Raw genomic sequence first — 14,217 nt, 5'->3', positions numbered from 1 at the left:
TGGCACATACATATTTGTTGAATGACTAAATATGCCTGGTTCAATCTCATACATGTTTTTTTGTTTGTTTTGTTTTTTGTTTTTGCGGTACGCGGGCCTCTCACTGCTGTGGCCTCTCCCGTTGCGGAGCACAGGCTATGGACGCGCAGGCTCAGCGACCATGGCTCACGGGCCCAGCCGCTCCACGGCATGTGGGATCTTCCCAGCTGGGGCACGAACCCATGTCCCCTGCATCGGCAGGTGGACTCTCAACCACTGCGCCACCAGGGAAGCCCTCATACATGTTTACATATAGTATTTAATTCTCATAAAACCCCTGTGAGTTATATCCATTTTACAAATGGGGAAGCTGAGGCTCAGGAGAATTGCAAGACATGTTAAAGACCACTGAGCTAGTTAGAAATGCAAATGGGAAGTAAATCTAATGTTCTTGCCTCCCTGTATGTTCCTATTTAGACAAATAACATTTGTGGCTGCTATGAATTGAAATATGGAAGCACCCACTTTGGAGCTGGTTAACTTCCATCCTTAATCCACCATCAGAAATGTGCATTTCTTCCCTTTCTCCAAATTTCTGCGTCCCTGAACACAATGCTAGGGTACTTACAAAACATAGAGTGTAGGGACTTTGTTTCTTTGCCTCCTCATATGAAAATGTCTTTATTAAGCTCTGATCTCTAGCAGCAGAGTCTCTTTCTTTACTCATCCACTCTTTCAATGAATATTTATTAAACGCCAGCTCTGCTAATGTTAGCCTCATTCTCACACAAACATGCAGAAACAAAGACGTTTCAGCCATTTTCAGAATCTTTTAATCTTTTGTCTGAGATTCAGCCTTGTCTAAGGATACAGTTACAAATGAACAAGCAGCAGAGCCGTACTGTATGTTCAAGGTTACTGGTTATTATCGTTCCTCCTTAAGCAAGGAGTGTACAATCCTTGTATTGGAAACAGGTTCAAGGCACAATAAACAACGTGCTCCCTTATCCCAGATGCACTAAGGTGGTTCAGCGAGTTGTTTACCACTCAGGTGTTCCTTATTCAGCACTTTTCATACAATAATGATACCTTTAAATTCCCTAATGCTCTACCCTCCCAAAAGGCAGTAAGAAATCAAAACTGTGTGCTGCTTAAATGAACTCATTTGTGTGGAGAACAAAGCCATTTTTATATACTCCTGCAATGTCCATTTGACTAGAAGCCAGAATATTTTACACAAGCAGCAAAATCTATCCCCTGAAATTGATTCAGGTTTTGTCCAATGGGGGGTGGGGTTAAAGAAAAAGAAAAGCACGTGCTTACAATGGCATTTGGAAGCAGTTCCAATTACGAGAGTAGTTCTTAAAGCTGTTCTTTTGGTTTCATCTTTAATTATCTTAATGGAGCAGTAAAGTTTAGTAGGAACAAAGAAAAGCGGGGAAAGGAAAGCTGGGAGTTTTTATTTATTCGTTTAACAAATATTGAGCACCAACCACATTAGGACATGTGGAAACGTGAAAATTAGTCACACAAGAGTTCTGCCTTCAAGAGAGTACAATACAGCAGGCAAGTTAACAGGCATACACACACGCATGCACACTCATGTGTGCATACACACACCTGTGTCATCCTCACTGTTCAAACTCTTTATCGGAACTTTTGTTACCCAAACTCAGGAACTGAATAGATTCAGATACTTTTAAAAATAAATCCATCTCCATCCAAACTTTTACTTCTCACTTTCCAAAACTCAAAAACCTAATCAGTATTTCCACTCACTATTCAAACTGTCAGTCTCCAAACCCAGGAACCTGATTAATGTGGCTAGCAGAATAATTAGTACTATGTAAACATGAAAACATTACTATATTGGGTGCTGTAAGAGTGGCCCCCAATGCCATGAAGCTTGGAGGAGCGTGGGATACCTTCCAGTGGAGGTACAATTTCATGGAGAACATATTTCAACTGAGCCTTAAGAGATGGGTAGAATTTTTTATCTCCAACCTCAGCATCACTGGCAATCCTTTTATTTGTCCCTATACGCACCCCTACCCCCAAGCCTAGCACTTTACCTCTACACCCCCCACTGATTCATTCTCAGCAAACGCCCTTACTTCATAGGGTAAAAGGGGGGCTTTGAGTGAGAGAGAGTGATATCTCTGGTCCCTTCTTATAAGGGCACTGATCCCATCATGAGGACCCTACCCTCATGACTTCATCTACAATTAATTACCTCCCAAAGGCCCCACCTCCAAATACCATCAAACTGGGGAGGTTAGGGCTTCAATATATGAATTCTGCGAGACAGAAACATTCAGGTTATAACAATAGTCTGGCTCTGTATTTCCTAGCATCTTTTCTCTCTCCTTAGCCTTGTCCTCAGGCAGGCTCAGAAGAGGAACTCACAGCTGTGAATGACTTCATTTTCCTGACCACATTCCCCTCTCCTCAATAAAAACCACCCACCCTTTCTACATTTCATTCATCCCTACCTCATTCCCATCTGTCTCAAAGGATGGAACCCCTTAGCAAACGGATTTTTTCATTTGTCTTTCGAATTCTATCCCCTCCCAAGTCTGTGGATCTATGGTAAACATCTACCATGTTTTTGTCTCTCTGCTCTGTATTCCTTACTTTCCTAACTCCCCTTTCCCTTTTCCATGTGCCTGGGGCTGTCCATAATGGGACTCTGCTTTCCCTAGCACAAGGTGAGCTCTTGACCTAAATAAGGCCAATTAGAATCTGTTTCAAGACTGGATACAAGCACTGCAGGACAGTTTTCTTTTTTCTTGAGATAGTCAGTTATTAAACCAATGTAAGCCTGGCCGTCTTACATGGAGTGAGCTTGCCTAAGAACAAGGCTGAGGGAGAGGCAAAAGATGCCAGGAAATACAGAGCTAGAGTACTGCTATAGAGTGAAAGTTTGTGTCTCCCTGAAAGTCATATGTTGAAGCCCTAACTCCCAATGTGATGGTATTTGGAGATGGGGCCTTTGGGAGGTAATTAAGGTTAGATGAGGTCATGAGGGTAGAGTCTTCACCATGGGATGAGTGCCCTTATAAGAAGACACCAGACAGCTTTCTCCCTCCCTCTTTCTCTCTCTCTCTCTCTCTCCCTCCCTCTCCCTCTGTCATGTGAGGACACAGCAAGAAGACAGCCATCTGCACGCCAGGAAGAAGGCTCTCACCAGAACCTGACCATACTGGCACTCTGATCTCAGACTTCCCAGCCTTCAGAACAGTGAGAAATAGATGTCTTTTGTTTAAGCCACCCAGATTATGGTATTTTGTTACAGCCGCCTGAGCTAAGACAAGTACTGACAACATTGTTTTTAAATTTTTGGACTTTTCAGTTATGTGAGCCCCAAACTTTCCTTTTTGCTTAAGGTAGTTTGAATTGAGTTTCTGTTGTCTGACATCAAGAATTCTGATTAAAGTAGCTTTCACTCCATCAATGAGCCTCCCCCCATCTCCAGCAACTTTGGTCTCTCCCCTCAAAACTAGCTCCTTCCCTTCAGCCTACACACACGTTCCAGTCTCATCTGTCCAGAAAAAGTCCCTTTTGATCCTATAACCACTGCCTGTTCTCCCTGCTTCCTTTCATATCTACAGGCCAGGGTTGTTAGGTGATGAAGTTTTCACTAGTCGGTGGCAAAACCAAAAAAGATAAGGATAATACAGTGAAGTTTTGGTTTGGTTTGGTTTATTGAAGTATAAATGAACACAGTAAAATTCACCCTTTTTGCATGTGCAGTTCTATGAGTGTTGAAACTTAGAAACAGTTGTGTTACCACCACCATAATCAAGATATATACTATATTTTCATCACCCCCAAAATTCCCTCTTGCCCCTTTAAATTAAACCTCTCCCTCAGGCCCTGGCAAACACCAATCTAACTTCTGTCCCTGCAGTTTTCTTTTCCGAAATGTCATATAAATGGAATCATACAGTATGTGGCCTTTTTTTTTTTTTTTTTTTTTTTTTGCGGTATGCAGGCCTCTCCCGTTGCGGAGCACAGGCTCCGGACGCGCAGGCTAAGCGGCCATGGCTCAGGGGCCCAGCTGCTCTGCGGCATGTGGGATCTTCCCGGACCGGGGCACGAACCCGTGTCCCCTGCATCGGCAGGCGGACTCTCAACCACTGCGCCACCAGGGAAGCCCAGTATGTTGCCTTTTGTGTCTGGCTTCTTTTACTTCGTATAATTGTTTTGAGATTCATTCATGTTATTGTGTGTTTCATTAGCTCATTCTTTTAATTGCTGAGTAATATTCCATGGTATGGTGGTACAACAATTTATTTATCCATTCATCAGCTGATGGACATTTAGATTGTTTTCTGTTTGGTGGAATTATGAATAAGCCACTATGAACATTTGTATATGGGTCTTTGTGTGAACATGTGTTTTATTTCGACTGGGTAAATATCTAGGAGTAGGATTGCTGGGTCACAGGGTAAATATTTAACCATATAAAAATCTGTCAAACTGTTTTCCTAAATGGATGTCCCATTTTGCACTCCTACCAGCAATCTATTGAGAGTTCAACTTACTCTACATCCTTGTCACCACTTGGTATTATCAGGATTTGTTTTTTGGTTTCTTTGTTTTTGCCACTCTAATGTGTGTGTAGTGATACTTCATTGTGGTTTTAATTTGCATTTCTCTAATAACTAACGATGTTGTGCATCTTCTTAAGGGCTTATTTTCCATCTGTATCTCTTTTTTGATTAAGAGGATCTGTCTCACTTAAAAAATTGAGTTGTTTGTATCCTTAGTGCTTTGTGAGGGTACATACTCTGGAAAGAAGTTCTTTGTCAGATATGGTTTTGGCAAATATTTCTTTCCTAATCTGTGACATTCAAAGAGCAGAGTTTTAAATTGGTTCAGGCTTATGGTTTGTGTGACATTCAAAGAGCAGAGTTTTAAATTGGTTCTGGCTTATGGTTTGTGTCCTATATAAGAAGTCTTTGTCTAACCAGTGGTTTTGTTTTTAATTAAACTAAACATTTAGTTCAAAGCATTTTTAATTTATTCTGAGATTGTAATTCTTTCTTTGTTGGAATTAAAGTATTTTAAAAAATAATAATGTGACAATAGGAATGTGTGTGTGTGTTTACCTAGAAAAATAGAGATGACTGACAATTCTATGTTAGTGTCCTAGGTCAGGTTCCCCAGGAAACAGACAGAAATTTGCTTGTGACAAAGACTCTCTCCTTGACCAAATGCTAGTTAGTCTCCTTTAAGGCCTCTTCTTAACTAGGCTTTGACCTTGGGTTTCAGGGTCTGTCCTTGTCAAGCCTGCATCACCCAGTTGTAGCAAGAATCCTGTTAAGTCAATTTAGTATCTGATCACCCTCAATACCTGATCAAATGCTTCATCCCCTAGCATCCGCCAGGTGATGATATTTGATCTCCCTGGTCTGCTTTCAGCAAAAATCTTGTCAAGCTGATTTAGTCAGAATTCTCCCCTTACCCCTGATGTTTCCACTTAGGATCTTCCACCCACTGACCCCACCCTGCTCTTGGCTATAAATTCCCACTTGTCCTTCTTATATTTGAAGGACATTGAGCCTGATTCTATATAGAGATCTCTTCTCTCCTATTGCAATAGTTCCTGAATAAAATGTGTTTTTTTACCACTTTAACTACTGTCCAGCTCTGGTGTTTCTTTCACACATGCAGGAATTTTACTGGGGAGTGCCACCAGAAACAACACCTCTAAGAGTGGGAGTGAAACAGGATTGGCAAAGGGAGCTGTTGAATTGTGATGCGGTTGCCTCAGAGACCTCAGCTGATCCCAGGGGGAGTTCTGGAGATGGGATGGCTCTTCAGAATTGCCCTGAATGGAGGGAAGTGTCTGGACCTTTGCATTCCTCAATTCTTCCTCCCCATCAAATGAGATAATGTGTAAAACTAATATAAAAAGTGGTATAGGAGTGAGAGAGATTAAAATTTGAACTATAGTAAGTCTTGGTGAGCCCGAGGCAATCTTTTTATAAAGAGAAATAAATTAAAACGAATTAGTCATTTGTGAAACCCTTTCCACGGTTCTGTGACCTTTGCCACCCAACAGTGATGTATCCTGGCAACAGTTTCTGGGCTTTGTGCCTGGTTTGCATCATTCCCCTCAGCTTCCCAGGGTAAAGACATCGTTTTACCTGTTCCATTGTTTCTTGGCCTCATGTAAAAAGGAATAACTGGTTTGCCTGAATGCAAATGGCTACTCTTTGAAGCTGGCAGATCCAGATGGTAAAGGAACTGCAGAAGGAAAGAGCTCCATGCCCCGAAGTGAATCCTAGGGGATGTGGACAAGGCTTTGTATGAAGACTTTAATAAAGGATAAGTCTCGAGGGTATATGGGAAATGATGTTTTGCTGGTTTTAATTTACATGCTTGGGCATCATCCAGGCATCAAGGAACCCCCTGCCCTACTTCTCACACTGCTGTCAGCCGAAGCCAAAAAGGCAAAGACTCAAAGTCTTCCACCACCCAGCTCTGCACAAATCAGTCTGAGGATCCACTAGAGAAAGGGGTTTTTCCTTCCCCAGGGTGGTTCTCCTGGCCCCTTCTAGTCCTTTCAGCAAAAGTGCTCCTGGGAGTTGGAGCTGTCAAGAGGGATGAGATCAATCTGCTATCATATTTTTAATCTGACCTTCCCAAAACGAGAAAACTAGCCTAGGATCATTCGACTAACTTGTGGCAGAACCAGAATGAGAGTCAGATCTCCTGTATCTCAAGTCAACCAAGTCAGAAATTCTGAGCTATCCTTGATTCTCCTATCTTCCCCACCTCTCTCATCCACTTAGTCACTAAGGTGTGTTATTTTGACTTAAAAATATCTCTGATTTATCCTCATCCCCCAGTTATTATTGTCACTTCTTTTGCTTAGGTTCTACCTAATCTCTTGGGCAGTTACAGTAGCTTCATAACTGGTCTCTCTGCTTCTGTTTCTTCCATTTTCAGCCCAGCACAGCATCCAGAGTAATGGTTTTCAAGCACAAATCTGACAACACATTCCTCTGTCTAAACCTCTCCACAGCTCCCATTTCTTTTCATGATAAGGGCCAAACTCCTTAGTCATACATCCAAAATGTCACCCTTACCATAACAGCAGTTATGACAAATTTGACAACAAGCACGATTAACAGTGGCTGTAACCAGAAGATCCTTACTGTTTTCTAAGCTAAAAGTCCTAAGGCAGGCAGTCTTACAATTGGTTTGTTGACCCTGTGATGTTGTTGAAGACCCTACTGTCTTCTGTCCTTTCTCTTCCATCCGTGGTGTGTGACTGTCATCCTCAGGCTTCCCATTATGGTCACAAGATGGCTATTGCAACTCTAGATGTCACATCCTCCTATGACAACATTCAAATCACAAAAGAAGGGAATGGGGAAAATGGGAACTCCTTCTTGTACAGAGTTCTTTTTTTTTTTTTTAATCAGAGGTGAAACTCTTTTTTCTGTGCCCTCTACAAGACTTCTATTTCTCTGGCCATAACTAAGTGCTATACCCAATCCTAGACCAAGCATTATCATTAGCGTAAAGGGAATTGCTATGATTGGCTTGACCAATTGTGATTTATATATTGGTCCTGGATACCTTACCACCTGAACAAAATCAAAGTTTTGTTAATAAGAAGAAGTGGTTCATGGAATGTCAGCCTACAGTGTGTGCCCTAACCTGTAAGGCCCTGTGCGCTAGCCTCTACCTACCCCTTAAGCTTCATCTTCAACCACTCTCCTTCATAATAGCCTTCATAAATCTAATCATGTAGAACCACTCACACTTCCCAGAATAGTCCTCCATGACTTTGCACATGCTGTTGCCCCTGCCTGGATTATCCTCTCCCCTTGGTAATCTTATGGATTCTCATTCTTCTTGGAAAACTCAACTGAAGTGTTACCACCTTTGTAAAACCTTTCCTGATACTCCAAAGTAGGGACAGTGACCCTTGACCTTTCCTGGTCCAGAGAGTACCTGGTACATTGTAGGTGCTCGGTAAGTATTTGTTAAGAATTTTTGCATCATTCAAATTATTCAAATCAGATTGCTACCACTGCTTACTTGTCAATTAAAATAATTACTTTCATCATAGAACCATACGATGGTTAATTTTATGTGTTAACTTGATCAGCACACAGGGTTCCCAGATATTTGGTTAAACATTGTTTCTGGGTATGTCTGTGAGGCTGTTTCTGGATGAGATTAGCATTTGAATCAGTAGGCTGAGTAAAGCAGATTGCCCTCCCCAGTGTAGGTGGGCCTCAACCAGTCTGTTGAGCATCTGAAAAGAACAAAAACACAGAGGAAAGAAGAATTCAATCTTGGCCTGACTACTTGAGCTGGCGCATTGGTCTTCTCCTGCACTTTGGACTGGAACTTACATCACCAACTTCCCTGGTTCTCAGGCATTCAGACTTGAACTGGAACTACACACGAGCCACCAGATTTCCTGGGTCTCCATCTTGCAGCCCGCAGACCATGACACTTCCAAGCCTCCATAATCTCATGAGCTAATACCTTATAATAATCTCCCCCCGCCCTGTGTATATGTGTGTATATATACATATATATTTATATACATATACATTGTTTCTCTAGACAATTCTGACCAATACAAGCCAGTTAATGGATTCCTTAGTATATAAAAATATTTCTAAATGGTGAGATCAAGTTGCTGATATGAAATACAATTCTGGGGAAAGCTGAAATACCCTAATTTTGTGTTTAGTCTCATGATAGTCTATCCAATGGTACCTATAATAAAGAATTCTCTTTCATTCCTGCTTATCTTGCAGACCTTTTTTTTTCCCCCACTGTCAAGTTATCTAACGCATGTTATGTAGAGATAGGGACACTTGGAAATGCTCCTCTGTACTGGGGCTAATACTAGCTGGAGTGTGTGTACAGAAAAATTATTCAAATGCATCAGTGAGATTGAGGTCAAAAAGATGAGTGAATATGAAGTAGAAAATGATAAAATGTTAGAGTGCAATTTATCCTAAAATGTGAGAAGCAGATTCAAAGTAATTACAGGTGTACAGGTACTTCACCTTAAATAACATTAATGTGTAAGAGCTTATTCCCTTTTCAATTAATCTCTCTCAATTCTTGTGAATGGTCTATTTCCACAGGTCACCAGGCTCAGGAAGTGGTATTTCACCTTCTCTGGAGCCCTGTGCTCTGGCCTGGCTGACAGTGGCTTAGAGCCATTCTAGCAAAGCTGGCGGTGCAAATCTTTGGCATTGTGCTGCCTGCCAGATATTAGCTCCTGAATAAACAGAAGAAGGAAATATCTATGTAGCCACAGAACGGGACTTTGAGGAGGGAAACTACTCAAATCAACAGAATGAGACTTTTGTGGGGTATATAGGTTTAAAAGGAAGAAAACTAGGGCTCTAAGTTAAAGAGTGAAAGAAAGGAAAGGAAGGAAAGAAAGGAAGGGAGGGAGGGAGGGAGGAAGGTAGGGAGGAAAGAGGAAGGGAGGAAGGAAGGAAGGAAGGAAAGAAGGAAGGAAGGAAGGAAGTTAGTTGAAGCCTTGAGGGTCAAATAGGACACCTGAAGATGTTTAGACTGTTGATTCCAGGTGTTTCTGCCTAATTTCTTTGAAATATGACTTGGGTCCTTATCAGGGTCTGCTCTGTCCTTTTTCTAAAAGCACTTTAAACTCTATTCTCCGTACTCAGTCCAGGTGGGATCTCCATTCTTTACATCCAGCCATCTCCTCTGCAGGGAAGAGTCACAGATGACTGAGGTACCTGCCTCACTCATACCTGACAGGAGCAAGTTCTGATTCTCTTGTCACTGCAGCCGTTCCTCGGTCTCACCATCTTGGGCTGCTTCTGCTATTTTTGGCTGCCACTGTCCTTATGGTCCTTAGTTCCCTTGGAACGTCTGTAGCTGAGGGCTAGGATCTGGTGGCTGCCTGGGCAGAAGAGGAGGACTGGGTTAGGTGCAATGCTTGCTGGTTAATAAAGGTTTGTCTGGACATTTTAGCCAAATATCCAGCTTAAAGTTCAGAAAGAGTCCATACCTTGTAAAATCTCAGGTTGGAGCTTCTTGAGGGTGCCCAGCAAGGATAGCCTGTGCAAAACTATGCAGGAAGACAGTTGGACTTTCAGCGCTGCAGTCTCCTTTGGGTGTGGCTCCCGCAGGACACCCAGTGGCCTCCACTATCTCTGTGGGTCACTATCAAAAGCTGCCCTCAGGAAAAAAAAAAAAAATCTGCCCTCAGGAATGGAGCTAATGGACTCATTCCCACAGCTGCTATGGCTAAATGAGAAACTTCTCTCAAAAGGTCTTAAAACAAAGGGATTCATGGCTATTTTTGACATCTATCAGTGCCAAGGAAAGAGAGGTGTTCTGGAGGACAGGAGCGCCCTCTTGGTATCTCTGATACCACACCTCATGGGATTCAGCCTCTCAATAATACTGGCTCTTTACCATGCCTGGCACAATGTGCTCAGTATTCAAAATAAGTTTGAAGTCTCCTCTCTTCTGAACTAAACACCAAAGGATGCACAATCAAGCTAACCTTTACTGAGCGCTTACTGTGTACCAGGTATTTTGCCAAGCACTTTACAAGACATTATTTTCTTCTCAAATTTAGGGAGACTATCACTGGGGATCCTCTTGATTTATCTGAACAAACAGGTATAAATCAAAGGGCATTGATTGGCTCATGAGACTGAGAAGTCCAGGTACAGGGCTGGCCTCAGGCATGACTGGACTCACACAATGTTATCAGAACCTTGTCTCCTTCCTCCATCTCCTGGACTGGCTCCACCTGCCTTTGTGTGTTGGCTTTGTTCTCAGGTTCCATGTGGGGGCAGGTGGCTGAAGCTGCTCCAGCCAGCCAGTCTTCCAGTGTCTCTCTTCTTGGCAGAAAATAAAGAGCTTCCTCCTGAGAGCTCAGTGCACTCCAATTAGGTGGGGTCACGTGCTCATCCCGAACTGGTCTCATGGCCAGGGGCCTCGAAGAGTCTCTCCCCATTCACGTTCTGCATTCCTGGAGTGAGGTGCTGAGGCCCCCAACCAGACCAAAGTGTTGGAGGGTAGGGGTGAAGGATCTCCAAATGGAAACCGGGGGAATAGATAGTCAGTAGGCACCAAGAAACTTTCAAACCCTAGTGTTTCCAGTTTAACAGATGAGGAAACGGAGGCTCAGAGGGTTTCAGTAATTTGCCCAAGGTCACTGCTACTAACGGGCAGAGCAGTGATTTGAATCCTGTCTGCTATGTTTAACAAGTTATATTTGTTGTTCCCTTTATTCAGAGGAAATGTGTTTGCTCTTTAAATAAATAAAAACAAAGATGCATAACTAGTGTAAATGAATGAATGTCAAATTTTCCATAATGAAAATCCCCCCTAACTTGTCCTGCAAATGTATCCCAGGGGACAGGCTAGAAGCCCTCTAAGGAGGCATAACTCTCTTTCCAACATGCCATTTGCCAAGTTCTGCTGCGGAGGAAAGGGAAGGGAATGTGGCTATTTATTAAAGATACAGGACAGGCTTCTAATTCATCCCCAGAATGATTTGAACCAAAAACCCTGTTGGTTTCAAGAAAACCAACATGCTAAGTGAATTCTTGTTATAGTCTATACTTTCTTGGACACTTCAGATGGGCCCAGCTGCTTCCAGGAAGGTTTTTGAAACGGTCATCCAAGAGGTATGGTCATTGTTGATTTTGTTCTGAACTCTCAACCACAAGAGGCTATAACATCTGTCATTAATGACCTTATCATATTGACGCAGGGCCGTGTACTAACCAAGATAGAGAAAGCCATGGTGTGCACTACAGGCTGGAACACTCAATTTAGAGTTAGCAGAGTCCTGGATCTGGTACTAATTAACTCTGTAACCTCAGACAAATCACCTAAACTTGCTGCTTCTCACTTTCTTTATAAAAATCTTTAAAATGATGTAACTCTTCCTTTATAGATTTTTGTGAAATTCAGATGATATAATGTTTCTTAAAATTCCAGAGCATCTGCAAACCTTTAAACATTTCATAAATATGAAGTATTATAATCCTTCCAGTCTAAGAATCTGGGATCCCTCACGCCAGTCATGGGTGGCCTGTGAATGGGTCACCTCCATTCCAATGGCCCACCCATCAGTAAAAGGGCAGCTTCCTGCCAACCAGTCCTCTCTCTTCATTTTGCTGCAAGACAGTCTCCTCCAGCCAACATTTCACCTTTAGGCTTCTTCTGGTGAAAGTTAGTCACCAGTCCCTGTGTCCCTCGAACTTCCAGAGACACAGGTTAAGACGTCCAAATGATTCTTGTGAAGCTCCCTCACTTTGTTTAAGGTGAGAGGATGTTTCCTGTGGCAGAGTAGGGATGGGATGAGCTGTGGAACACAGCAACAGGACCACTCTCTATAAAGAAGCCCTTGCTCTGGCCTCTTAAACCTCCCACAAGATGTTTTCTAGCTTCTCTGCCATAGCCTGAAGGTGGGTAATGAGCTGTTACTGGCAGAGGCATTTCACAATGTGTTTGTATGCCCTGCTTAGCTAGGCGATTTAGCACTTCCTTTTAGAATGTACCAACTTAGGACCTACCATAGTATTCTTAGCCTTTGCAAGCTTGAGGTAATAGGGAAAGTAATTTTCTGTACAAACTAAAACTCACCTATAATTCCACCAATTTTTACCCCTCCTTTGGAAGTGTAGAGAATAAAGAGTGAAAGTCTCCTTCCCTCCTTTCATCTTTACCAGTTTGGTGTGTACCTTTTAAAATTGTCTTTTGTGCTTATACAAATCTGAAAAATAGGTAGATAGATGATAGATAGATAGATGATTTTAAAACATAGCTGCAAAATTTTTGACATTGTTCCCATCTAGAGGTAGAATTTATATTCTCTTCCCTTGAATTGAGGCAGGCTTCTCACTGTTTTGACCCATGGAGTACAGTGGAGAAGAAGCTATATGACTTCTGTGGTTAGGTCACTAAAGACCATGGAACTTCCACCTTGCTCCCGGAAGACAGTAGCCCTTGAAGCACTGAGCCACCACAGAAGTCTGACTGAGGCCATGATGTTGAGGAGGCCACACATAGGTCCCCTGGTCAACGGTGCCACCTGAATCTGTCCTTCTGCATTGCAGCCTAGGTGTCAGATGTGCAAGTAAAGAAGCATCTTAGGAGTATGTCTTTCAACTCCAGCTGTTCCCATCCCAGTTACTCAAGTCAAACCGGCTCTAGAATCACAGGGCAGAGAAAAACCAACCCTGCATGCTCTGTTGGAACTCCTGACCCACGGAATCTGTGAGCATAATAAAATTGTGGTTGTTTTAGGCCATTAAGTTTTGGGGTGGCTTGTTATTACATGGTGATAGGTAACAGGAACAGACAGAGACATTCATGTCAGAAAGTTCCTTTAACTGTAAATGGTGAGGATGGAGCAGATAGGGGCAAGATTGGAAGCAGGGAAACAAGGTATGGGGCTTTTGCAGTAATCCACATGAGAGATAGGGCTAAAGTAAGGAAGTAGTGGTAGTAGGAAGGAGAGGCAGGGTCCAACGGGGAAGTACTCAGGCTCAACAGTTCAGGCCCACTGGCCAGTGTCAAGAGTACAAAGTGTTAAGAGACAGGAAAAGAAGGTGTCGGGCAGGTGCCCTTGTATGTACTGTAAAGGTATGTCTCCTTGGGCATGTCTCAGCCTTTTTCTCTGTGCGTATAATCAGCTTTCTTACCCCAGGCTGTGATTACATGGTTTAGTTCCACAAACGGGGGACCCTGAATGTTAGCCTACAGATTACATTAATCTATTTTGTTTCATCTTCCGTGTTACTTAAAAGCATCTTAAGAAAATATATGCAAAGTCATGTATGAATTAGCAGAGTCTTGTCATCTTTTTCAGCTGAGCCCGGGTACCCTGTCAGTGAACAAAGAAGCCCTGGGTGAGCAGGGTCAGTCTACAGCAATCAGTCTCCGAGGGACCAAGCTCCTTGCAACAGGGCAGTGAGGTGAGCGTACAGAACTACAGAAAGACAGAGAAAAATCACCCCCAGCTACCTCACTAACACGTTTCAGGATATACTAGGTCCAGATTGTAGAACAGTATGTGAGTAGGAATAGTTTACATTCTAAAAAAGATACACACATGTGTGAATATGGGCTTAGACAAAGACTGGAAGCATACATGCCGAAATGGTAAAGGTTAGTATCTCTGGAGGTAGAATTACTTCTGTTTTTGTTGGTTTGCTTGTCTGTTGGGTCCTTTGTGCTTTTTTATGTTTT

This window comes from Stenella coeruleoalba (genome assembly GCF_951394435.1).
Source record: "Stenella coeruleoalba genome assembly, chromosome: 1".
Lineage (NCBI taxonomy): Eukaryota > Metazoa > Chordata > Mammalia > Artiodactyla > Delphinidae > Stenella > Stenella coeruleoalba.
Note: the sequence above shows the minus strand (reverse complement) of the source record.